Consider the following 27,502-nt stretch of genomic DNA (forward strand, 5'->3'; position numbering starts at 1 on the left):
GTGAGATTTGCGAAATAACGACAAAGCTTCTCTTGCCACTTCAGCAAATAACTTCTTGTCAATCCTGTCATTTTGTTTAGATTCGTTCATGTCTTGTAAGCCAGACAGCAACTGCTGGTTTGTCTCATTTTGTTTATGGCTTCCCAAACCCTGCGTTGCCTCTAATTGAACCAGTTTTGAGTGCATCAATGCTAACAGGGTTGAGATATCCTTTACGTTGTCATTTAATGATTCATAGAGTTTTGTGAATGGTGTGAGAGAAATTGCCATGGCCGCAGTTAAGGTCGTTAATAGATCATTTAGGGGGACATGACTATATGACACTTGTTTCATATTTTCTTTTATCTCAATTGATTTTGCTAAGTTGGTATTATAGTACCTCGTCTCTCTTCTTATTTTAGGAAAAGGGCGTTCCCCAATCGAAGAGTCTGAAGTTTCTTCCTCTTCTGATGATACATCGAGCGACGCGGATGACCTACTGAACTCGTGTGCTATTACCCGTTTTCTCTGTTCTTCATACTCCTGCTTAGAGGCCCTATTTTGAGAGATAGGCACATGGCTCTCCTGTGTCTGTCTACCCCTCGTAGGCGATACTACCTCTTGAGCATTATTGTTCTTCAGACTATCTGCTCCCCCAATTTCATGATTAAGTGCTGTGTCGTGCTTTATCGTTGATACAGCAGATCTAGCTGCGATTCTTGAAGTCAATAATGTTTGTTTATCACGATTCCTGGTTTTGTTTAGGTTAATTAAATTTTGCAATACAGAGGAAACCACTTCTAATGAATTTCTTTTTTCATCAGGGATATTGACATTTAGCCCAGTCGTGATACTCGCACTGGGCTCTTTCTGCGCATTACCGTATTTCAGCAGCTCTGTCGTTGTTTCGTCATTGTGTGGATCGTCTACAATGATCTTGTTGTGCTCAGGAGTGGCAGATGGCTCCGAGCGATTAAACATAACTTTAGTGTTTCCACTAGGATTGCCATTAGAAGGATCAGGCTTCGTAGTCTGATTACTTACTTCTTTCTTCTGATACGGGTGCTCTTCGGGCAACTCTGCAGGCATGCTAACAGTGGCGTGATCGATTTTTACAAAATCGCCTGTTCTATTGCATCCGCCCGCTTCCAGTCGCGTCGCGGTGGTGACTGCAACACCGCTCGAACTGTTCGCTGTGACCGTTCCGCCGTACCGCCTCCGGGCGGCCACGTCATCATCACGCGTCGGGCTTGTCCTTTCCTCAATCGGCGACAACTCAGGATCTCTCCGCGTCGGCTCCAACTCCGTGGCCTCTCCTAACCGGCCACGGCCTTCTGCATATGGTAAGTGGGACTCTTTCACAGCTATGTGTTCAGGTGTTTCATCTAATGATATTATTTCATCACTTACTACCGATGCATTGGTCCTCGATTCCGCTGATATATCGAGCTCGGGGCTCATACAGCCACCAGTAGACCGAGATGCTTCCGGGGTTGTAATTAGGACTACAACCTTGTGATCTCTATTGCTCGGGGGCTGCGACTCTAGCTCTTTGCACGTATTATTAAACACGCTGTCTGAGCTTTCTGTTGTTAAATCCACGTTGCCAGACGTATCGTGTTCGATGCCCTCTGCTATATCGGTTACAGAGGTACATGACAAGTAAAGACTTTGTTGTTTTTTCCTCGAACGTTTGGCGGTCAACTCCTGTGTCTCATCCGATGATGCAGCCCTTTTTAAATGGGCTCTTGTTCTCGGAATTGTAGGTCTCTCAGTGAGACTTAACGGTTCCATTACTTGTAGTGTCCTTGTTCGCCTAGCGCCGCACGCCAAACAGCAAACAGTAGATACAACAGCCCTTTGCACACAGGGCTTAGCGCCGCAAGGGCGAGAGAGGCGGCCTTAAGTGCCCAGAAGACTGGGTCAGGTGACACAGCCAGTCAGTTGGTTAAAGGCACAGGTACACGGCACACGCACCTCTCTTGTTGTCTTCCTTCTCCTCCTCCTCCTTCCTCCACGCCACAGCAAACAGTAGATACAACAGCCCTTTGCACACAGGGCTTAGCGCCGCAAGGGCGAGAGAGGCGGCCTTAAGTGCCCAGACGACTGGGTCAGGTGACACAGCCAGTCAGTTGGTTAAAGGCACAGGTACACGGCACACGCACCTCTCTTGTTGTCTTCCTTCTCCTCCTCCTCCTTCCTCCACGCCACAGCAAACAGTAGATACAACAGCCCTTTGCACACAGGGCTTAGCGCCGCAAGGGCGAGAGAGGCGGCCTTAAGTGCCCAGAAGACTGGGTCAGGTGACACAGCCAGTCAGTTGGTTAAAGGCACAGGTACACGGCACACGCACCTCTCTTGTTGTCTTCCTTCTCCTCCTCCTCCTTCCTCCACGCCACAGCAAACAGTAGATACAACAGCCCTTTGCACACAGGGCTTAGCGCCGCAAGGGCGAGAGAGGCGGCCTTAAGTGCCCAGAAGACTGGGTCAGGTGACACAGCCAGTCAGTTGGTTAAAGGCACAGGTACACGGCACACGCACCTCTCTTGTTGTCTTCCTTCTCCTCCTCCTCCTTCCTCCACGCCACAGCAAACAGTAGATACAACAGCCCTTTGCACACAGGGCTTAGCGCCGCAAGGGCGAGAGAGGCGGCCTTAAGTGCCCAGAAGACTGGGTCAGGTGACACAGCCAGTCAGTTGGTTAAAGGCACAGGTACACGGCACACGCACCTCTCTTGTTGTCTTCCTTCTCCTCCTCCTCCTCCTTCCTCCACGCCACAGCAAACAGTAGATACAACAGCCCTTTGCACACAGGGCTTAGCGCCGCAAGGGCGAGAGAGGCGGCCTTAAGTGCCCAGAAGACTGGGTCAGGTGACACAGCCAGTCAGTTGGTTAAAGGCACAGGTACACGGCACACGCACCTCTCTTGTTGTCTTCCTTCTCCTCCTCCTCCTTCCTCCACGCCACAGCAAACAGTAGATACAACAGCCCTTTGCACACAGGGCTTAGCGCCGCAAGGGCGATAGAGGCGGCCTTAAGTGCCCAGAAGACTGGGTCAGGTGACACAGCCAGTCAGTTGGTTAAAGGCACAGGTACACGGCACACGCACCTCTCTTGTTGTCTTCCTTCTCCTCCTCCTCCTTCCTCCACGCCACAGCAAACAGTAGATACAACAGCCCTTTGCACACAGGGCTTAGCGCCGCAAGGGCGAGAGAGGCGGCCTTAAGTGCCCAGAAGACTGGGTCAGGTGACACAGCCAGTCAGTTGGTTAAAGGCACAGGTACACGGCACACGCACCTCTCTTGTTGTCTTCCTTCTCCTCCTCCTCCTTCCTCCACGCCACAGCAAACAGTAGATACAACAGCCCTTTGCACACAGGGCTTAGCGCCGCAAGGGCGAGAGAGGCGGCCTTAAGTGCCCAGAAGACTGGGTCAGGTGACACAGCCAGTCAGTTGGTTAAAGGCACAGGTACACGGCACACGCACCTCTCTTGTTGTCTTCCTTCTCCTCCTCCTCCTTCCTCCACGCCACAGCAAACAGTAGATACAACAGCCCTTTGCACACAGGGCTTAGCGCCGCAAGGGCGAGAGAGGCGGCCTTAAGTGCCCAGAAGACTGGGTCAGGTGACACAGCCAGTCAGTTGGTTAAAGGCACAGGTACACGGCACACGCACCTCTCTTGTTGTCTTCCTTCTCCTCCTCCTCCTTCCTCCACGCCACAGCAAACAGTAGATACAACAGCCCTTTGCACACAGGGCTTAGCGCCGCAAGGGCGAGAGAGGCGGCCTTAAGTGCCCAGAAGACTGGGTCAGGTGACACAGCCAGTCAGGAGATTCATGAAATAATGGGGTGGGAGAGCAGACAGATTGAATGGTATATCATAGGTGAGACATATCGACCTGCACTGACTCTGCTCCTTTCTACTCTTGAAGTTATATCAGGTGTGCTCAGTTTCTTCCACCCTATAAACTAAAAACACCAAATTCCACCGACAAAGGACATTTGCCTTCTTCAGTGGTGGCCGAGGAAGCAATTGCTGGCAAGGGGGAATTATGCTTCACCCTGTGGTAATCACCACAGATGCCAGTGAAGTGGGTTGTGTTGCTACTCTGGGTCAGCTCTTTGTATAGGGGAAGGGATGTCCCAACTGGCTCAGGCATTATTCCAATTGAAAGGAGCTTCATGGGATGGTAGAGGCTTTAACTCAACCTGATCAGGACAGACAACATGGTCTCCAAAGCTTATATAAACAGACGGGGCTAAGAATCCTATTCCCTCTGGAACCTCCCAGCCCTACTCATGACATGGGCAGAATACCACCTTTTCTCGCTTCAGAAGGTATGCATTCAGAGTAGCCACAGACCACCCATGTTTTGCCTTTCCTTACTGATTGGACTTTGATCTCGGGAAAGATGTGTTTCAGGGGATCTGCAGGAGGCAGAGGGTTCCAACATTAGATCGTTTTGCGGACCACTTGAACCATCAATTCCCCCTATATTGTTCCAGGTTCATATCCTCTAGCATGGGGGATAGATGCCCTGTCTCTGACTTGGTTGGGGACTACCTTATGCCTCCCTACCCATTGCCTTGATACAAGTGCAGAAGGGAAAGAGCATTGATCCTGCTGGTAGCCCCCTTTTGGCCCATGAGACCTACATTTTACATTTCTAAAGCGCTCACACAGCCCGCGGACATGCGCTGTTACAGGAATAGTTTTTTTTATTTCTTTTTTTTAGTAATTGTTTTTTGTCTTAGTTGCGTATTTATAACGCGCTTAAATACCCAGAGATTTCTAAGCGCGGACCCGGGGATCGAACCTGTGTTGCTTCGTGTCGTCTTGCTTCCAAGGCGAGCCCGTTGCCGCTGAGCTATACTCCCGGGACCTAGATTTCCTATAATCTAATGATGGGAGAAGGAACCAGTATAGATGTAGGACATAGATCATCACCGCTATCGAACCGTGAGGGCTTGTTCAGGATCTTGCGTGAGATCAGGCTTGGGTTTTGCAGATTGAACGCAAGGGAATATTGAGATTGAGGTTGCCCCTGGCTAAAATGGTCCAATAGTCAATAAAACAATCAGCCAGGCAGGCCATCAGCCAACATTGGGTGTTATCCAGGGTTGGTGTACGGATGAAGAACTTCACTCTTTATCTGCTCCCCTCACTGTCATACTAGGTTTCATCTTGGAGGGTTTCCATAAGGGTCTGGTGGTATATTTGGTGAGCGCGCAATGGGCAGTATAATGTACCAATCCCCTGGAGGGATTTGTAGGTAAAAGAATCAGTCATTACCAGACTTGTGATGGCTTGATCAGTTTCCGCTAGGTATTTGCCCTTAATCTCCTCCACCCTGGCCTCTGTCTGAGACTGCTCACCGAACGACTGGTGGGGAAATCTCTTCTTGGTGGCCGTTTCTTCCATCAGACAAGTGGTGGATCTATGAGTTTTATTTTGTCGTCCTACCTAGTTTAGGGTTCTCTACGCCCTCCTATTCTAAGGACAGATCCAGGTTTTCTTCCTGAGATCTGCTCTGCCTTCACTCTTGCTCAGGGTGTTGTTCTTCTGGATCTACCTCAAGGATAGCTCTCCCAGGAAGTGATCAGGCTTCAGTTAATCGGATGCATGTAGAGCCAGCTCCTAGGAAGTGAGATCATTAATGGTAGGAATTAGTGGTCTGTAGCCCTCTGTGGCTTCAATGAGCAAATGGATCTGGCTTACCGTTGTGAAGGCCTATGAACCTGAAGAGGTCTTACTGGCCCCCATCATTCAGGGCAGATGCACCAGGGGAATGGGCGCTTCTTGGGATCAGGCCTTAGGAGTTCCCTTGCTTGAAGAATGCAGGGTGGCCAAGCGGGCCAGCTCTTCAGCTTTCATTTCTCATTGTAGGTGGCTCATGATTTGGAAGAGAGATAGTGCTGTGCTTCATGCTGCTTGTTTATTTTGGAGACATCATTGATTACTCTTGATAATGATGTCGTTTGCATTAAGGAGGGCATGATTGTTTGTGATGCTTTTCATTTCAATTGGTGTAGCTACAAATATGCATAATTGGGTAATTCCACAATGAGTCAAGAACTGACCTTTATGGCCCAGGTAGGAGGAGGGGCCAGGGAATTTCAGGGGGTGGCCTTTTTAGTTTTGGCTATTAGGTGCTACCTATGCCACCTACTAGCTGAAAATATTGCCTTGGTTTATATTCTGGAGGGAGATGACATGTGAGGAGGGACACACAGCTTGCGGGTGCTGCTTGCTTATTTACCCACATATTGACTGCCCATTGCCATGCTAGACCTAATTGCCATTTCCACCCACCTGCTGAAATCTCTTTGTGCTAGCTTTATCAAGCAGTTACAACTGACTTTGACCTGCCAGTGGCACTTCTAAATTGCCCATTCGAGCCGTAAATATTCAACTGATGTAATAACAATGTCTTAGCCAAGTGTGCCTTCAGCCACTTGATTTCAATCTGTTCCTTGCACTGGAGTCCTGTTAAAAACAAGCTTTGACAAAGCCAATAGTGTTGGCTTCTGTATAGGTACTAGATAGGCACTTGCCTGGGACTGCTAGCATATGCCCCCATAATGTTTTTTTTTTTACCAATGCATAATCCATGCATCATTAGACAACCATCCAATGAAAACAGCAGCAATCAGTGCTTAAAGAGCAGTTCTCAGGCAGTCAAAGTGAGAGCAACATTTCTCACACCGGGCAACCTCTCCCTAAAACTGCGTTAAATTTGCATGCACGGCGGGGGCGGGAAGGCCGCATACTGTGCCTATGGCATTTGCAGTATAGTCCTCAGCCTAAGGCTTTGATGACATGATCTCACGGGCTGGTGTGCTTTATCCACATGCCTTGCGTGCAGTAGGATGCCTGTGGGCCACTGGCAACGGAGCGCTGCAGAACATTGGGGTTTCTTTCCTTGGTGGGGTTACAAGAACAAGGATGAGCTTGTGGCAGCCCAAGGACTGAAAGCTTTGTCCTGCAAGACTGTCTGAATGTATCACTCTCTACCCAAGCAGTCCCCCACCCTACCCCCCCAAAGCAGGGGTCCCCCGGTCCCCGCCCCCCCTTTAAACAAAACAAGCCGAATAGTAAGCTGAAGCTGGCCAGCAAACCAAGTGCATGCGCTTCTGGTTGGGCATTTGTATCCGAAATGGGCTGGACCCTTTTCCCACACAGTGGTCACATTTCACACGCTGAATAAAACTGAAAGGGAGAAGGGGACTTTCATTAATGAGGTGCCTTTTGATTTGCAGAGCAGGCCCGCATGAGACCAGCAAGAGAGGATTAGATTGTCCCCCCCGCATGATGCAATGCCGTTTCCCTCCCCACTCCCGTAGTAACTCCGCTGAACAGAGGCCGTCTATGCTGTTCGAGATCCCCAAGTCCTAAAGACGGCCATTGTGCACAGCGCACAATGGGCGGCTCTCGGGAGCCCAGACAGGATATGTGAGGGGAGAGCTAATGCGCCTCGAAGGTTCAGCAGAGGCTCCGCGCTCGGGACTGCCTGCCTTGAGCTGGATTCCAGGCATTACCTATGCAACAGGAAAAGGAACAACTCTTTTCTTAAATAGATAACTATCGTATACGCCCCTAAAAAGTGACCAATAAATAAATAAGTACATTCCAACGTATTAAGTTGTACTTGGTGACACAGTTAGTTGATTGCATTTCCATCGCACACGCGATCCTTGTGTTAGTCTCATAGTGTTATTCCAAGGGGTCCAGGTTGTTATAACTTCTAAATCAGCCTTTAGGACCTCTATAATCAGCACGATGCATGAATGCACTCGTGAACGTCTGCACCGCCTTTTAGACTTCAAGTGGATGCCTGGCAATCCAGAGTGGGCAACCAGCGGTGGCTGATGACCTCTCAGACGTTTGGGACACAGTGGCAGTTGTTGAATTTCTAACGTTGTGGGTCGTAAATCTTTTCTACAAATTGGTATGACTGAGCGGGTACAGCAGGCCAGCGTTTGCAAATGTACAGTTCTGTAGGGGATACATTTTATACTCCAGTTGATGCCGGGTCGCCAACAGTACACATGAGCATTTCGCAACGCAATTCTTTCTGGCTGTTCAAAATAAAATCACGAGGCCGTTTCACTGCACTGCACTGCACTGCCAGCTAGAACACAGTTTCACGCCGATTGTGCCCAAAGAAAATCATACGGTCTGATTTAACAATGTATGTTATGTCGCTTGATATGTGTACAGCGCCTTACTGCCACAGTATGGCTTGGATACACTTTGGGGTCAAGGGCCCTTAAGAAAACCGAAGCCTAACGAGACATGCAATAAAAAGTGCATTGTATTGCATGCACATAGTATTTTAATTTCAAGCAACTGTTATCAGTTATATCAGAGATGACTAGTGCAGAGCTCTCAATTTTCCTGTGGCCATGCATGAGATGGCCACCCATTCTTGTTTTTACTTGGAATTCTAGGGCTTGCAGTTTTCCTGAATTTAAAACGGGAAAGAAAAAAACTACAAGTCCCAGAATCCTAAGGAGGGAAAAACAGAACTGGATGGCCTTCTCATGCGTGGTCAAGGGAAACGTGAGGGCGCTGTTAATAATATATGTATAAAGGGTGTGCAGGTGCAGCATGGAGATTTATGACAGTGACTATGTGACAGCTGGACTGCACATGTTGTGGTACTCGGCTGTATTCCGTGGGGGCACAGCACAGCACTAGCCGTCGGACAAGGGGGGGTATGAATCAGTCTATCAACCCCAAGGAAAACTGCCTACAGTTGTTGGCTCTGCTATACTTTACATGCAGAATGCATACACAATGAAGAACATGCAAGCGCATGCAAATTACATGCCCATTTGTCAGATATGTCAAAGATGCATTTAATGCCTGTCCACTTGTCAGGCTGAAATTGAGAATGACCAGACATACATGACATCCAAGGACAGATGACTAGCATTAGCCCCATGTGCGTACCTTATGATATATGCAATGTGAGGCAATAAAGCCATGTTTTATTGCATTACATTGCCTTCCGGAAAGCTATGAAAACCATCCTCGTCAAATAAGGTCTCTCGCAGCACCATGTTTGCCAATAAACTGTCTGTAATGTAATAACCAAAGATGCATGAGCTGTAATGACTAATCTGTTTGTAGCAATCATAATGTGCCGACGGCTGCTACCAATCCTGTATCACCTGTAACTAAGTTCCTGCCACAATGCCCCTGGGCTGTCTGCGCGCTATATAAATATAAATAAATAAATACATTTTAGTGTGGTGCTTCAGGCGCTTTCTAAATCAATAAAATACAAATAAATACAAATAAATACTAGGGGCTGTCTTGCTCCTAAGCAGGTACCACTCACAGCGAGAGCCGTACAGAGGGGCATAGTTAAGTGACGGTTGGGACGAAAGTGTAGCCGTCCGTGATTTGACCAGAAGAAAATGTGATTTCTACGTTGTTTTGTTCTTGGAGATTTCATCGAGACCTATTTGTTCCCAATTCTTATTTTTCTTTTTAAACAAACACTTTCACTCTCAAGTAAAATGTGGGGGGAGACTGCCGCAAATTCCCCACACCCCACACCATAAGTGAAGACCCAAACCTAACTACCCATGTATACTTGCAAGGAAATGTGTTTAAAATTATGAACAAGTGGCCCTTGAGGAAATGTGCCTGTGAACAAATGGGCATGAACGGAAAATGGGATCAAAAACAGTGACAAAAGCTTGGCAGAACTTCCATGGAGGCCATTACTAGTGAGGTGGTGGTATTACGTTAAGACATGTTGTATGTTGTATTGTGATGGCCCTGGCGTGGGTGGATTCCCTCCTGCTGACACCCACGGGTGGAGGGGGGGGTTCTGCTAAATCCAAGCCCGCTGACAGAAGTGCCAGAACCAGGAATTGGCTGTGTGGAAAAGTAGTTCTGTGGGACACAAAAGGAGAGTTTATATGGCACACTTACACTGTAAAACACATTTCTATGCCACCTGAGCATTACAGGAAACCTTGAGGCATGTCTCAACAGTATATGCTAGCATTACCAGTGTAAAACACATTTACTTGCCGGTTTTGCCTAAAGAAAATCACTAGGCCTTGTGTAACAATATATGCCAGTCTTCCTTTGTAAAACTCATTTGTATGACGGTTATTGTTCTGCCTCACATCACTGTGCCACTTCTGACCCCATTCATCGTCCAGTTCTCAGGTCTGCCCTAATTTGGCTCTCAATGTCAGTGCTGTCCTAATTTGACCCTCAGTGGAAAGGTTTACTCCAGCTTGCCCCTGGATGCCCGAATCTGCCCTTAATCTTGAAGTGACATCCTTGCCACACCATGTTATGTTTTCTTGTAATAGGGATATTGTACATCTTCTTAAGTTATATTCTGTTAAGCTACTATGGATAAAGACCCACAAGTGTCCACCAGCCAGGATACATCCCTCCAAATGACAATTCTGGGTTGCTAGCTACCATACATTCTGCATACTCAAACATTCTACTGCTGACATAACACCCATTACCATTCAGATATAACACAGCCCCTTTCCTTACTGAGCACACACATACCACACACAGCAAGGTACACAATCATATTAAATTCAACTCTCCTGGCTTCAGACGTTGACATACTAATCCAGAATCCCAACCAAATAAAATGGAAATTATGGGATCAAGATTGGCACAAAACAGCAGAGCAACAAGGAGCACACAGATGCATGAAACATGCTCCCCCAGAAGCTCGAGAATGTCACAAACTACCACGCTATTTGGAGAAATTGCCCTCAAAGTTCAAGAGAAGATCATTTATGATGTTTTGTTTAAACTTTTATTAAACCAAAGAAAAAAGGAATATCTGGTACAAAACCTTATCAGTTTTACCTAATCGCTAAAACATTTGGTCCTACACTGTTCTAAATTTGAGGATTTAAGGCTATCTATTTTAAAGAGAGTGAATGTAATAAAAACTTGTCAAAATACGGAAGATGCCTGGAGTCTACTCCATGAAGGACAAAACAAACAAGTGACGTTTGCACTAACATTTTTCTTAGAAGAAATCAAAAAAAATCTGAGTAGTTTTGAAATGTGATACTTGATATGGAAAGGACTTGTAAAAGAGAAAACAGAGACAAAGAGGAGTGCAATGTTTTTGTTTTCTTTTTTCCTATTTGTCTAGTTTTGTATTTGAAAAGTTTCTAATGAACTACTGAAATAAAAAAAAAATATTTTGTCATTTGTATAGCGCCTTTCACCATATTTATGGTCCCAAAGCGGTGTTGGTTGAAAAACCTCGGAGGGACCGCAATCCAAATTTGGGAGATTTGGGAGGTGCTATTATCCGTGTGTGCATTTCAGCCATTAAAGTTATGTGAGGGTGGCCAAGACCCTGCAAGTCACCCATGTCTGAATGGCGTGTCGATGGGTGCAGCAGAGGTAGATTATGAACTAAACAGGGGTGGATTGTGTTTAAGGAGTTAGAGAATTATGTGAGAAGCTACAGTTCGAAATATTGTTTAAGGTAGCTTCATTCTTATGGCAGAGGTGTTGTGCAATAATACATATCCCTTCCTTACAGAGTGCACACAACCAGAGATAGCATGATGCACAATCACATTCAGACACAGATACATGGTCCATCCAGACCATGTGCCATTCACAACTGCAGTGTACACCGGACCATAACAGTCAATTCCCCACTTTGAGCACACACAATGTTTAGTCCAAAACCATTAACATTACACCCTGAAAACATGGCTTACATACTTGTATAGCCCAATAACAATTATGCTTCATCCCACCAGAGAGGCTTCCAAAAGAAAATGTTCAATGCATCCAAACCATGACAAGTGGCACCAGAAATGCACCCAATAACAATTTAATTACATCCTGAAAATATGGAGCACACATTTGTGCAGCCCAACACCATTAATAACACACCCTGAACACCTGGCTGATATGATTGTATAGAACCAATAAAACGTGTGTAGCGCACATTCAGGCACAAATGCATGGTCCATCCAGACCATGTGCCATTCACAACGGCAGTGCACACTGAATCATAACAGTCAATTCATCACATTGGAGAGACACATTTTTGCAGCCCAAGACCCTTAACATTACAAACTTAAGAGGGCCTTCCATGAGGCCTTTGCAGAACCTGCCCTACCGCTAATCTACAAAATCCAGCATATTAAAGAGACACATTTTGTTCTTTGTGAATTTTTGGATATCACCACCTCGATTATCGACAAACTGGCCGCTGTTTCTGATAAGAAATTTAAAACCGAAGATTCTGGAGAAACTTGGTTTGCTATAAAAGTTATAGGACATAGAAATATCAAGCGGTTGACCGTCCAGACCTAGCAGATCGTTCTGATCTCCTCCCTATTGTTGGTGAGGCATTGATTAATAATTCGGCATAGCTACTGAATTCTGCTTCAGTCCATTTACTAAAGATAACATTATTGATATTGTTGACAGACTAAAGCCTACCATCTTTGTTGGAGATACCCGTCCGGCTGCTATTATTAAGGGCTCAATTCATTGCCTTGCGCCTTTGATTACTGACATCATTCATTCCTCCTTAACCGCTTTGGATGTTCAACAGTGTTTAAAAGAAGTATTGATCAAAATCATACTGAAGAAAGAAACTCGACCCAGAGGTTGCAGGCAACTACTGCCCTGTCACTACTGTTCCACTCTTATTTATTTTATTTCATTTTTTACATTTGTATAGCGCACAAAACAGCCCCTAGGCATTGCAGCGCTGTTACTTATTCTTAACTTGGTTACAGAAAGGAGCATTTTGCAATTGGGTCATAAATACATAACACACAGTAGGATAGTATAACATTCCATTATGCATATCTAGCGGGTGTAGGTCTTGGTTTCGCTGTGGTGCGGGCAGTGATTAAGGGAAGAGCAGTGTTTTTATAGATTTTTGGTTTGAAGGTATTGAAGGTTCTCGATAGGGCACCCTACCTGAGACTACAAGAAGACATTAAGACATTAAGGAGCATTACTTATTGGGTGTTCATCAGTCAGGTTCCCGTGCCATGCATGGCGCTGAAACCAAAATGCTTAACCTGCGAGACAATCTGTCCGAGATTGTGGATGGCGGCAGGGTCGCCTTGCTTATGTTGCTGGATCTCTCGGCAGCATTTGATTTAGTAGATCATTCATTGCTGCTCAAGAGGTTGGGGAAGATTTCAAACTGCTCAGACCCTAGCATTGCATAGATGGCATCCTTTTTGGGTTCCAGATCAACTAGGGTTGTTAGTGGGGGATTTCAGGCCCCATCCGAGATCCTGTCATGCAGTGTCCCCTAGGGTGCATGTCTTTTGGCCTCCCTTTTTAACATATACGCATGCCCGCTCTTTGACCTGCTGGATGGCATTGGCATTAATTATACTAACTATGCCGACGATACCCAGCTGGTCTTCGAGCTGACGAGGAACCATGAGCTGGATACTGCAACTGTTAGCAGAACATATGACCTTATCCAGAATTGGATGATCATCAATTCACTTGCAGTCAATAACGACAAAACTGAGCTAATAAACGCAGGCTTGGACCAACGGTTAACAAAGCTGGACACAAAATACAGTCATTTTAAAACTTTCAATAGTTCCATTCAGGTTAGCCCCTATATGAAGACCTTAGGGGTCCTGCTTGACTAAGGGCTCAATATATAAAAGCACGTCCTAAAGGTAAAGGCCTCTTGTGCTAATGAACCAAATTAAGCCTTGTTTGTCTACAAGCAATCTATCATCAGTGACCTCTGCACTGGTTAATACCCTCATCGACTATTATAATAGCCTATTAGCGGGTACCTCAAAAAATAATGTGAACATGCTCCAGGGAGCCCAGAACAGAGCTGTGATAGCAGTGTGTGGGAATAGTGGAAGGGACCATATAACAGAAGCAAGGAGATCTCTGCACTGGCTCCCTGTGTGTCATCGAATATCCCACTAAAGTCTCACTCTCACCCATAAATGCTTATCGGGTAAGGCACCAGAGTACTTGATAAAGCGCATACACAGGGCCACGGTTATGATAATCCTGCGCTCCAATGGGTGCAACAACCTAACTACCCCGAGATTCAAGCTAAAAAAAAGTTGGTGGTACTAGTTTTAACATGTCTGCACCAAAATTATGGAATTCTTTCCCTAATAATATATGCAGGATCCCATGTCTCACGAGTTTCAATAGGGCCATAAAGACTCATCTTTTTAACGCAAAGGACTAGGTTACTTTATTCTCGATCTGATGTCTGGCGCCTGACTTGGTCTTCTATTGTGTTTGTAAGTTACTTGTCTATTCTCTTTTGTGCACACTGAGGCCTTTTGGTGTGATGCGTGATATAAGAAATTAAATAATAATAATAGAACTTACTTATGTCGCAGAAAAATACGATCGGCTCAAAACAACTCTGACTGAAGTAGGCTGGGGCCGGAATAAAGTAAGAATAAATTAAAGAAACCTTGCTGGCCTGACAGATGATTACAAGCGGCATGCGACGGACAATCCAAAAGAAATCGATTAGGTCTGGCTCCTGATGGACTACAGAACCAAACAAAAATCAAGGAAAGTTGATGAGATAAAGAATAACCATGCCTACAGTAAAACCTTAATTGAAAAAAAGAAAAGAATATCGATTTCAGCTAAGGCAATTAATTAAAGGGGATCCATCGGGGAATCAAGAAGCAATCAGAAAATGTAAACAAAAGTATAGAAATTAGTCAAAGTCAACAAAAGCTCATAGATTACAGTTTGACACCAAAGAAATGCTGGCGGCCATTAACACCCAAGATACATTTGGGACATCATGAATAATAGAAAGGATTTCCAAATGGCAGTTGCGACAAATCAAGTTCCAGAAGACCGATGGATCAGTCATTACACTTCCTTTTTTGCGAATAAAGAGAATACAATCACACAAATAATGCCAAATTCACATCACCCATGGTCAATAGTCTTTGACCGTATGGAAATATATGATATGATTGTTAAATGAAGCTCATCAAGGGCAGCAGGACCCGATGGTATCTCCAATCAAGTGCTCAAAGATAATAAAGAACAATGGGCAGATTTTGTTTATCTACTATTTGAACAAGTTGTGAAAACTAAAACTATTCCATCATCATGGAAAGATGCCGTCGTGGTACCAATTTTTAAAAAAGGAGACTGCAGCGATCCTAGAAACTACAGACCCATAGCCTTATTGGATTCTATAGGCAAACTTAATGCATTGATATTATTGCGTGACTTAAAAATATTGGCTACAAAGGCGAACATTCAGGATAAGAGACAATCTGCCTTTGTTAGTGGAGTCGGTACATCTTTAAACTTGTTCATTTTAAATCTGCTGAAACTAAAGGCACTTGAATCGAAGAGCAAAGTATATCTGGTGTTTATAGACCTCAAACAAGCTTTTGACTGTATAAATCGAGAACTACTCTGGAACAAAAAAAATGAAGATTTGGGGATAACCGGAAGACCTACTAGAGGCAATACAAGCATTGCACTTGAATATAACCATCCAAATTCAACTATGTAAAGATGGTTCTCTAACCAAGAAAATAAGAACCTACCAGGCAATCAAACAGGGGCGTACCCTTGCACCCTTTTTGTTCGTGCTCCACTTGACAGACATGATCGACTCTGAGAAGCAAGCTAGGACCTTCCCACCAACAATAGAAGATGGCCAAATTCCGTGGATCTTATGTGCAGATGATTTAGTCTTTGTAGATTTAACAGTTATTGGACTACAACAGAGACTAAATGCATTAAAAGTATATCTGAGCAGTAATGACATGAAAATCAATGTAAGAAAATTTAAGATAATGATTATGCAGTCTGCCTACGGAAACCAAAAAAAAGTGAAAAACTTCACTTGGAAGATAGAAAACAGCCCGCTAGAAACAGTAGATGCTATCATATATCTTGGAATATGTATTAACAAGAACATTAATGAATTGGGCCAATTAGGGAAAAACTTTTAAAATTAACAAATCAATGAAGACCCTTATACCACTGGTATGGTACCTTTTCCCTCACTCAAATTGTCACATGTTTTAAGCAAAAAGTAACACCAGTGATAACTTGTGGGATAGAGGCGTTATTGAACTTATCCTGGAAAACCTGGGACTTATGTGAAGCCTTTTTCTGGCAGAAAATATTAACACTACCTAATGCAGTGCCTGTAGCTGTAATAAGACACACATTAAGACTACAGTCATTGACATCAATTGTGCTATGGAAAACTTTGTCTCTGTTCCGCAAATGTGTTATAGACAATTCCCCGGAAGCTTTTGAGGTGGTAAAAGGGATTGCCTCAATCAAAGACAAAAATCTTTTAATATGGAAAGAGCGATGTAAAGACCACTTAGGAAACCTAAACACTGACTGTGAAACCTTGAAAAGTAATCCAAACAAGGTGAAAAAAACTGTTCTGGAAAGAGACTGGTTTGATACCTTAGAACAAAAAAATCAGAGCAAACTGTGTTTGAGTATTATCTGGGAACGACAAAAGGTTAATGAATTGCCAAGCTACCTGATGGAATTCCCATCGCCATACTACAGGGACTTGCTTCTGCGATCTAGATTGAACATCCTGTCTTCTAACGAACTGCTCCTGACCAGGAAGGTGATAACCGCACAGGCAGCGATTTGCCGTTTTTGCAAAGTACCGAAAAAGATTGAAACAACCAAACATCTGTTGCTATCCTGTCCCTTGTTAACTGAGCAGAGAGACAATGCAATGCCATTTATTTCGACTGACCTAGGCCAGCATGGGGAAGACCACACTTGGCAGAGACTCTTGACGGCCTCGAAAACTGGTCGAACAACAGATGCTTTGAAATTTCTTGATAAACTGTTGAAAGTAGCAAATGTATAGAGGAATTGCTTTGTAATCAAATAAGGATGTTTTTAAATATGTTAAAGGTTGCAAGTTGGACAACCAATAAAACAAAAACAAAATAATAATAATAACAATAATAATGAAACTTCTCCTGGGATTCCCCACTAAGCTTTTCCAAGTCCAGAATTAACTGACTCACATGAAGTTTAGCAGGTCCATGCACCAACTCTCACCCAGCTCAAAAATTCTTGACTGTACCATCAACTTTGGCCTCTCATTTAAAGCATACTTTACCAAGAAGACACACGGTGCATGGTACCAGCTTGTGCTTCCCTGCACACTTAAGCGTTTCATCCCTGACCCAAGGTTTAGAGCAATTGTCTAAGTGCTGGTCATATACCACCTGGATGGTGGCAACTCCCAACCCTCAGTAGTCCCAGATGCCACCTTAGCCCCCCTGAAAGCCATCCAGCACCCTGCAGTACACATCTTTACCCCCCATCCTCAAGGAGCTTCACTGGCTACCCCTTCAAGCATCAGTCATGCCCAAGACAATCTGTATCACCTATTAGTTGAGGTGCATATGTCATTCTGTGGGATTTTGAATAAAGGGAAGTTATGAATACATGGAGTGCATGGCACATGAAATATATAATCATGTATCACCAGGTATTTTGCCTGAATTTGTGGCAGAGGGCCTGTGTGATGTCATTAACACAAGAGGGCCACCGCTACAATTTATGAATCTGAATTTGATCTAAAACTCCTTTCAGAGTGATCCCATCAAATATTTTCTTAAGACCATTTTTGTTCACAATAAAAATCGAATAAAGAAGGTCCTTAAAAGAATTTGACATTTCTTATTGTTTAGAAGTTTCTGTTCACAGTTCGCTTTTCATGATTTGGAAAAAAATGTTCCCCCTATTTTCTTACAGGCTCTGGTAATTGGCAAGAAATTGTGAAAATTATTTAAGAGCAGTTCAAGCGTTACATTTTTTTCAAAATGTCAATACCTTCAGATATCAAAAGTCATTTAAAAGTAGAACTCCACCATCAGGCGAAAAAAGAATATGGATAACAGACGTTTCCTTGTGCATCTTTTGTCTACAAAGAAATACATCTACCTTGGTTAATCCAAAATGTTACGATAAGGTTTTAGAGTGTATTAAGAAGAGAGCTGAGTGGAACAATAACGAATACTTGAACATAAGTCTATGATCAGGCAATGTAACACCTGAAGAAATAAAAAAAACACCATGGCATTCGGAATGCTACAAGCAATGTACTCATAAGAGAAACATGGATCGAAGCAAACAATTGTATGAAGAGCAGTTTTGTGACTCAAAGCTGTCTATCTCCAGCCATGAAGATGAGGAAGAAGTAGAACAAATCTACACTGCAAGATCAAATGTACTACAGAAATAAATGCTTCTTTTACAATAAAGAAGGAACAAGAAGAAATCAATTATATTTGATAGCAGCTGATTCAGCAGGTATTTATTTTAAGAGGGCAGTAGAACTGCCCAACAATGACACTTTGAAGATTCGTCTTAGCGATTGTACAGATCCTGGAGACCCTCACGCAAGGGAAGTTGCATATCACAGTCTATGTTGGAACACTCATGTGTTGAATGTCTTATGACGCAAGTCTACACTAGGCTGAGATATGGCATATGATATGATGATATGTGATGTGTCATTTATAACGCGCCCATACACAAGTGTTTCAAGGCGCAACGAGGCAAGGGAGGGGGAACAGAGGGAAGACAGACAACAATCTTACTAGGCCAGGTGCCATTCAGATCGCGCAAGTGCAAGGGAGGGGGGAAGAGAGGAAAATGCAGGGGGGTAGAGGGGAGGGGAAGTACAGTACAGTATTTAACTTTATGTAGCGCTTCATACATGGTTCGTGCACCATCTAGGCACTGTGTTATAAAACCTCAGCCAATAGTCAGTCAACCGACCTCTGAAGGGTGTTATCCAATAAGATAGCTCAGCAATAAGATAGCTCAGCCGCTTGAGCACTCATTGCTGCGATCTGTAGGATGCAGATTAGAATCCCGGCAAGGCCAACTCATCCTTTCAAGGTCGATAAAGGAGTACGATGCAGTCAAATCCACGGTTGTATGAAGCAACAAATGTTGAATTTGTATGTTCAGTCAGTGACTTTCTCTTTGAAGGCATTGTAACAACAATGGGGGAAATTAAAAAGCTTTCCAGAAAATTGCACCTAAAAATGGTTTAGAAGAAGGACAGATGAAAGCAAGAAAACAAATCAAAAGTTTCATAGAAGAGGAGCTTGAATGTATTGGCATTATTATTTTGCAAGCCCAAAAATGTAAATGAACAACGAGTCTCACTGAAAGTAACAGCAGATGTTGCACTATCTCATGCAGAAGAACAATTTGAGGATATTGAGAAAACATGAGAACCCTTTTTGAAGCAGCTACGATTTTATGGAGCGCCATACTAACTTGTGAAAAATGTAAATTTATTGGAAGTTTTGAAGAAGTGAATTTGGCATATGTTCCAAAGAAAGCTCTTCTTTTTTACAAGTGGTGCTGTCAAGGACAGTTGGATATGAAAGGTAATTCAAAAAAGCGGGATACCACTGTAATGAACAGGCCTCATAACTTGTCAAAGATGTTTATATGTGAAATGCTATCACCATGACAAGCTTCCTATGCAAGTAATTTTACCACACAGCATACCCGCGAAATGCCCTTGCAAGTGGCAGTTGGGCTCACAATGCACCCAGCAACCACCAGCAAATTCATCATTTGATTTCTACATAGTATGGGAGCAGCTTCTATAGATTACGCCAGAGTCCTTCGGTTTGAGACACAGATAGCCACAGAGGTTATAAAACACATGGGTGGGTGTGGAGGGTCTTATGTTCCCTCAGAATTGGTCAGAGGCAGATTTGTCTATTTTGCTGCTGACAACAAAGACTTCCTTTGGGATACTCTGTATGGTATAGGAACTTTGCACGGTACAGTTATGGAGGTCTATCAGGAGAAGGAGGAGTCAGATATCCTAAGCCCAATTGAAATATCAGGTCCATCATCACTTCAATCACTGCAAAAGATTCCTCAGTCCCTGCCTGAGGTCACGCCTTGCAACATTCACAAAGGGTGTAGACCACAGAATCCTGTAAGCAGTCACATCACTGAGTATACAGAGAGGAATAAGACTATTTCAGATTCCAACAGGCTTGAGGACCTACTTTGGATGATGGAGGAAGTCTTGCCATTGAGAGATTGTCAAGAATGTTTCGATGAAGGTAATCTCACTGAAGAAACCAAGACTGATGACTGTGCGACAGAGTCAGAACCACTCACTAGAGGTTCGACTTGGCAAGTTTACAATTCCATTATAAGTGATCCTCCAACTAAAGAAACTAAAGTTTGTGCACTCCCACTCATAGATGCCAGCCAAACAAGAACACAAACACAGCTCACATTCATGAAGAAGTTGGAGAAAATAACACCTGTTGCCATCCCAGAATCAAAACAGTTGTATTATAGGATCTTGGCCTTTACAAACCTGTTTTATAATTAACTATGGCTAAAAAAGACCTGTCAAATAACTGGATGATTAGACCAGGTGCGGTACATACAATAATGGCGATGCTTCGGGCTATTGGTTCTTTCTTGGATGGTACAGACATTGCGGCCACCTTAACTGTCCATTATGATGCAAATGTGTCAAAGATTCTATCACGGAAGTGCGTAAGGACAGCAGTTGTAAGCACACACGTCACTAAGGCTAGCACTTTTCAAATGCATCATCAATGAATTGTACAAAGAGCATGTTGAAATCAAGGAAAGGCTGGAACCTGAGCTTAAGAAGTTACTTAAAAGTTTACAAGTGGCTGATACTCAAGAAACAAAATCAGTCCATAATTACATTGTGACAGTTCTGACAAATTTGAATGTGATGGCCAAAATAGAAGCCTTTGAGGCTAAAGAATCTCAAGAAAAACCAACACTCAGAGTTGCTCTGTAGTACATTCATATGGTGGACACAATGCTTTTATTTATCACATCCGTCCAAACTGCAAACTTGGATTTACACCTTGCATCACTTGAAGAGTTTGTTAAGTACTTTTTCGCCCTCGATTTGATAAACTACGCAAGTATGATAGCATGGCACTTAGCTGAAATAAAACAGCTTGAAAGCAAACCCCTGGACTTGTGGTGTGAGTTTCAGAAAGGAAATTGTGTAATAAGCAAGACAAAAGTAGGCTTTTGTACTTTAGGTTCAGATGAAGCTCTGGCTCATTAAAACAGGGCAATGAAAGTACTTGGTGGTGTGGTTAATATTACTCAAAATAAACAGGCTGTAGCACAATGGTTCTTTCTAGCCTTTCCTGAGCTGCAAAGGCTGTCTACAGAAGCACATTAAATTGTAGGAACCACAGATTATGAACGGTCAAAACGTCACCACCTAACAGCATCCAGAAAAAGGAAGATGTTCAACAGATCTACATCTCGATCAAGACATTGACTAATCCTGTGCATTAGGATGGAAAAAAAACTCATCAACATCTCAACAAAGGCAGATTCTGATGAACAAATTCAGAAGGACACATCAGGAATGACAGAAAAAAGGTTGCCAAATGTACAACAGCTTTAAAGAAAACCGTATTGAGTCAGACAGTTGTAGCCTGTGGGTGGCAATGAAGAAAGAGAACCTTCAATTGTGTAAAAGTGCGTGCAAAGTTGTTGAAACAAAAGTATCACACACCATACTGCAGTTAATGGAAGATCGTTCTTTGTTCACACTTTGCTGATTGTTTCACAAAGTCAGCTGATCTACAGGAATGCTTGACTAATTACAAATAATCTGCAGTATCTCTTTCAATGTTCAAATTAGATGGTACAATAATGTTAGCTGCAAACAAATGCAAGCTGATGGTTACTGGAAGAGGAACAACATGCAGAGGTTTCTAACAAACATGATAGAGGTCTCTTGATATGTTACTGAGGACAGATTATCTGTGCCAGAGAAAACATATTTATGTCCTTGATGGAATGGTAGAATTGCAAGCACTGAAGAAATCATCCTATGTGAAGACACACCATGACCTTGCAATTGAATTCAACAAGAAAATAGAACCTTATCTGCTCATGTATGTTGAAACTTATTTAGTATGTGATGCCTACATAGAAAATTCAATCAAGAACCCCATACAAAGAAAAAGAGCAGGAAAATCAATACCTGTTCAGTACAAAATCACAGATTCTACAAATATTGACATTTTGTCCATGAGAACCCTCCTATTGCTCAGCTCTCTTCTCAAATAAAGCAATTCTGCATGCTCAGAGGATAAAAAGAAGCCTGGTAGCCAGTTGGAGAAATGAAGCCAAGTCATCTGATGGAAATTATGTTGGAGACATTGAAAGCACACATGAGGAGGCAGACACAAACATCATTCTTCACTCCCTTTGTGTATCGCGTTGTCATGCGAATACCAATGTTTATGTCCTTTCTCTGTGGTGGTCACTGTTTTTCCATCTGACAGCAACTTTGTCACAGCTTTAGTCTTGCCCCCATATTTGCTGTGTTCGCCGAACCTCTGCTGTGTCTGCCCTGCATGGTGAGTGCAAACGGGACCCCACTCAGGAAGGGACTTGAGAAAGCATGTCAGGGGCAGAAAGCTGGGGAAGGTGATCTGAGCAACTCTTAGAGCTTTTGGAATCGGTTGCTGACTCTCACGCTACTGAATTTGGCAATATGTGCTTGTCGTTTACTTCCAAATTCAAGCCATATGGGCCATATTATCTTGGAGTTTGCAGGGAGTGTGTTACTGGGTGATGAGACCCGGTGTCAGCAGTCTTTTCACTATTTCATTGAAGGAGACAAAAACCCCAGCACCTCGCGGAGCGAGCGCGGAGTGTGCAGGGAGTATGCTACTGTGTTTCTGTGGGCTGTAGCCAGCAGACCAGAGACCTTAACAAGTCAACAAGGCCCAACTAAAGATCAGAGTGTGAGTCCTAGGTGAGTGGCTTTGCTGGAGCACTTATTTTGGGGTTGGGAGGATAGTAGTGCTGACGCTCTGCCGTGTCACCCAAAAGTCACCGGTCGGCAATCATGCCGTTAAATACAAACACAAAACCTAAGTTACAAAAACACTACAATGGTAATTCCTCAGCCAAGAATCCATCTACCTAGAATCCATCTAGTCGTGGAGGCAAAGAAGCAAGGGCACCTGATTAACCCAGGGGCCAGACCCGCTTGTCCGCCAGGGGGCCCAGAGCAACGATGAGCCATATGGGGGACAAGGGGATAATTACTTCTTATTTTCAAAGTGCGGACCCCCACCTCAAACCAGCACAGTCACATGAGGTTGCTAGCACTAATCTTGTGCCACTGGACTTCTCAACCACCGATTGCAGGTATATTGATAATAATTCCCTGTTAGCCCTGTGCTACAAACTCACTTGCACAGTGGCCAGGTGCCTAACCCCCACAGAAAGCACAGATGCTCACGCCTCCAACATGGGTGTCACGGAAGTAACAAAGGCTACAGTACAGGTAACTGCTTTTCATCCGGCTGCTACCTTGACAAGTCCAACCACTCAGGTTGGTTTAGTTCCAGTTGCATCAGAGGGCACATAAATAAACGACTGCCCCCCGCAAATCTAAACACCCAGAGGCTGCCTATGTTGCCTAATCTGTTCCCAGCCCAGGAACTGTGAGGGACAACAGAGGAGGAGGAGGATGTGACAATCAATGGAATAGGGGGGAGTGTTGTCCCCGACTCTAGCAACAGCATTACTGTGGCTGATGGAGTGCTACACTTTGCTGTAAAGATCCTGTTGAAACTATGCGGGGTAACCCTCAAGGAGGTGAAAAAACAGGGCACCGTAATAAGTCAATTGTGTAATAGCCCCCTGAACAAGGAGTCATTAGAAAAAAGCTCTGAAGTGACCGAACTTGGAAAAGTTAGAGAACGGACCCAGGAATGTGATGAACAAGAGGCAATCATTTCATCAGGATCACCCGCACAGGACGGTCTGGAAGTTGAAAATGACCTCTCAATGTACGAAACAAGGAAGGAAAGGTGTATGGCAAAACAGGCGAAAATGAGAAAACAAGCAGCAAGCAGAAAAGGCCAAAATAAGGGCCAAAAGCAACTGGTCGAGCCACTTAACTCTCCACCCATTATGCTGGAGCAAATACAAACTAAGGAAACCTAGAGGAAGTCTACAAAGAAACGGATGGGCGCACCAAAGCACCCTGGCACACTGATTAGCTGGTTGCTGAGCGAGGAGACACAAACAAAATGGCCAGATGTCGATGAATCAATACCAACAGTCCAGGGGGAGTTGTCACAACTGCTTGAGGCACACAGCCTACTGCATCTAGAAGACAGGGCAGTGGCTTTACCGGATCCGTCAAGTCCTGCATATGGCCCCCCGGTCCTAAGTAGTCCTTTGAAGGAGTCCAACATTTTTACCTTGCGTAGGGGGCCTTTGACATTCACAGGAAACTGAACAAACATGCCAGATTTGCTCAAAGCGTGCACCAGCATACCGGCACTGTTTCGACCGAGGTGACATTGCTGATCCGGAGCCACCAAAAATCTATCCAGAATGTGGGATATGTGCTGGATTGTTCAACACATGTAATCGCCCCACAGACTGTGCCTGACACTTCATCCGAGGTATAAGCCTTGAACAAGAGGGGGGTGGGCAAGGAGGAAGTACTGTACAATGACATGGGATGGGATTGGTTCAGAAAATTCTTCATGCAGAAATTAGTGGTACCACAGTGAATTTTGAAGATAGTTGGAACACCAGAGGGCACGTACATTTACTGGATGATAATGGTTCCCTTTCCCTAGTTATTGATTTTGATGTGGTCTAACTCCAAGAAATGTGGCTTACAGCCAAGATCCACATAGAGGGTTTCACACTATTTCAGCAAGAGGTGACTAAGGGTCCTAGAGGCCGCCCTTTTGGCAGTCTAATCATAGGCATTAAGCAAGGAGTCCCACTGAAGAATGTAAACATGATTATGAGCTCACAAAACATTCTGGCTATTGAAGCAGTGGTGAAAGGGGTGGAAGAACAAATGTCTATGTTGCTAATTAACATATATGTACCACCTGACAGGGAAAATATGGATGAAATTCATGAGAATATTGACCAAATTAGCTCCACCTGGGTTGTTGAAGGGGATCGCAAATTCATCCTGTTGGAGGGGGGGGGGGGTTTAAATGCTGGGTGTAGAGATAGAGAACCAAGCCCGGAATACAGATGTGATCAGTTCGTTAGCAAATGAAACACCCCAGGGGAAACAAAAAGGGAGCCTATGGATAGACAATGCTGAAGGAGTGGGATATGTTGATGTACAACGGGCGGACCCTGGTCCATGGGCAAGAAACAATCAACACTGGACTACTTCTTCAGCACCAATGCCTGCTCTGAAAGAGTGCAGGGACTGGAAGCCAGAGGAACGCAGTTCAGTGACCATCACATGCTGATACTCTCCATAGCCGTACAAATTAGTCCAAGGTTGATGGGGGGAGTGCGTGAGGTGGAGGCTAACCACAGGAGAAATAGAATTAGTTGGTCATCTAAAAACATAACCAGGTCGTCAAAATACATTAACTCACAGATTGAACTGGAAATGGAAAGGTAGGAAGGGCTGACAGTCAAATTGGTGCATGGCTGGAAAATATTTCTGTAGAAACAGGGTCTGTGAGGAATAGCCAGGTGGATTATGGGAGCTGTAGTAGCTGTATGGGAGCTGTAGTGAACATTTTTTTGTTCAGTTCAGGTGACCAAGGAAAGACTCCCCTCCAGGAGCACACATCTTACCCTTAGCAGGGGGAGGGGTGAAAACCATAACTATGGTTCTCCACTGTAGGGCAAAATATCCCCGGTGCTGCAGCCTCTGGAAAAAAATAATAATAAAAAAATAAATAAATACATTTCACTACAGCTCCCACAATCCTTAGAGACTGCATTAGCAATTTAATTGGATTCACCTGATAAGCAAGGCAACACAGCCTCCCTGAAGAGTGTTGGGACACGAAAGCGCTAGGAGGAGGAGAACAGCAGCACAAATGCAGCAGAAGGGATCCAACCCTGTGAACATTTTGGCGACAATTGGGATCTAACCCAGTGAATTGGACACTTTTGGGATTTAACCCAGTTATATCTTTTTTCTTTCTTCAGGTAGTATATTGACCAGGAATTTGAGTGCACGCCTCACCCCCTCTTTTTTACATGTAATTTGTGGAGATCTGGACTCCAGAGGCTGCAGCACCGGGGATAATTTGCCCTACAGTGGAGAAACATACTCATGGTTTTTCCCTCCTCCCCCTGCTAAGGGTAAGATGTGTGCTCCTGGAGGGGAGTCTTTCCTTGGTCACTTGAACTGAACAAAAAAACAAAAAAAAGACCAAAAAAAAATATTTCACTACAGCTCCCGTAATCCTTAGAGACTGCATTAGCAATTTAATTGGATTCACCGTCACCTGATAAGCTAGGCAACACAGCCTCCCTGAAGAGTGTTGGGGCACGAAAGCGCTAGGAGGAGGAGAACAGCAGCACAAATGCAGCAGAAGGGATCCAACCCTGTGAACATTTTGGCAACAATTGGGATCTAACCCAGTGAATTGGGCACTTTTGGGATTTAACCCAGTTATATAATTTTTCTTTCTTCAGGTAGTATATTGACCAGGAATTGGAGTGCGCGCCTCACCCCCTCTTTTTTTATAAGGAAAATAATATGCTTGACTACAGACAAACCAGTTTTCGAGCAGGGTCTGCAACAACACATAATATTAGGATGCTTGACACACCTATCAGTGAGGCAGCAATAAAGGGCAACCCTGCACTATACTTGATCTGGGTGGACTTCAGTGTGGCCTCGACATCGTCAACCGGGCATGGTTTTGGCTAAAGCTGCACACCTGGGGCTGCCCATAATGGCTACTGGCAATACTGACTCAACTCCACACAGGTCCGTCTGAACAGTATGGGCCACTTGACTAACCCTGTGGAAGTTAACCAGGGTGTCAGACAAGGGTGTAATCTAGCACCCCTACTGTTCTTTTTGTATCTGGCTGACTTGCCTGCTTAGCTATTGGAGTGGGAGGGATACCCAGTTAAGATCGACTCCACGCATATAATCAGCCTATTGTAGGCGAACAACTTTGTCTTGTTGGACCGCACAATAAGAGGTGTAAAAAACAAATTGAAGATACTATCAGAATATGCCAAACAGAACAACCTAGCTATTAACATGGGTAAGACCAAAATTATGGTGGTCTCCAGAAGTAAGATCGCTAGGGTTAGCCTGCACACTGACTCCCAAAAGGTAGCGTATGTTGATAGCTACTTATACCTGGACTGGAGCTATCGATAGCGAGGGACCATACAGTCATAGCTGAGAGCAAAAAGAGAAAGGCCAGATAACTAACATGTTTGATTGATAAATGTGCAAAGCAAACAGCAGGGTATTCGCTCGAGGGGATCTTAAAACTCTACAGACAGAGCTTCTCGCCAGCTATCCTCTATGGACTTGATGCATTGGCCATGAGGGACCTGACATGGCTAGTCGTGGTGGAGGGCCAGTTCTGGAGGCGGCTCCTGGGTTTGCCACTCACCACGCCAATGTGAACGGAGGAAAGCACAGGGGCAACATGTTGGTCTTGGAA

The sequence above is a fragment of the Ambystoma mexicanum genome, chromosome 12 (assembly GCF_040938575.1).
Source record: "Ambystoma mexicanum isolate Mex_15411 chromosome 12, UKY_AmexF1_1, whole genome shotgun sequence".
NCBI lineage: Eukaryota > Metazoa > Chordata > Amphibia > Caudata > Ambystomatidae > Ambystoma > Ambystoma mexicanum.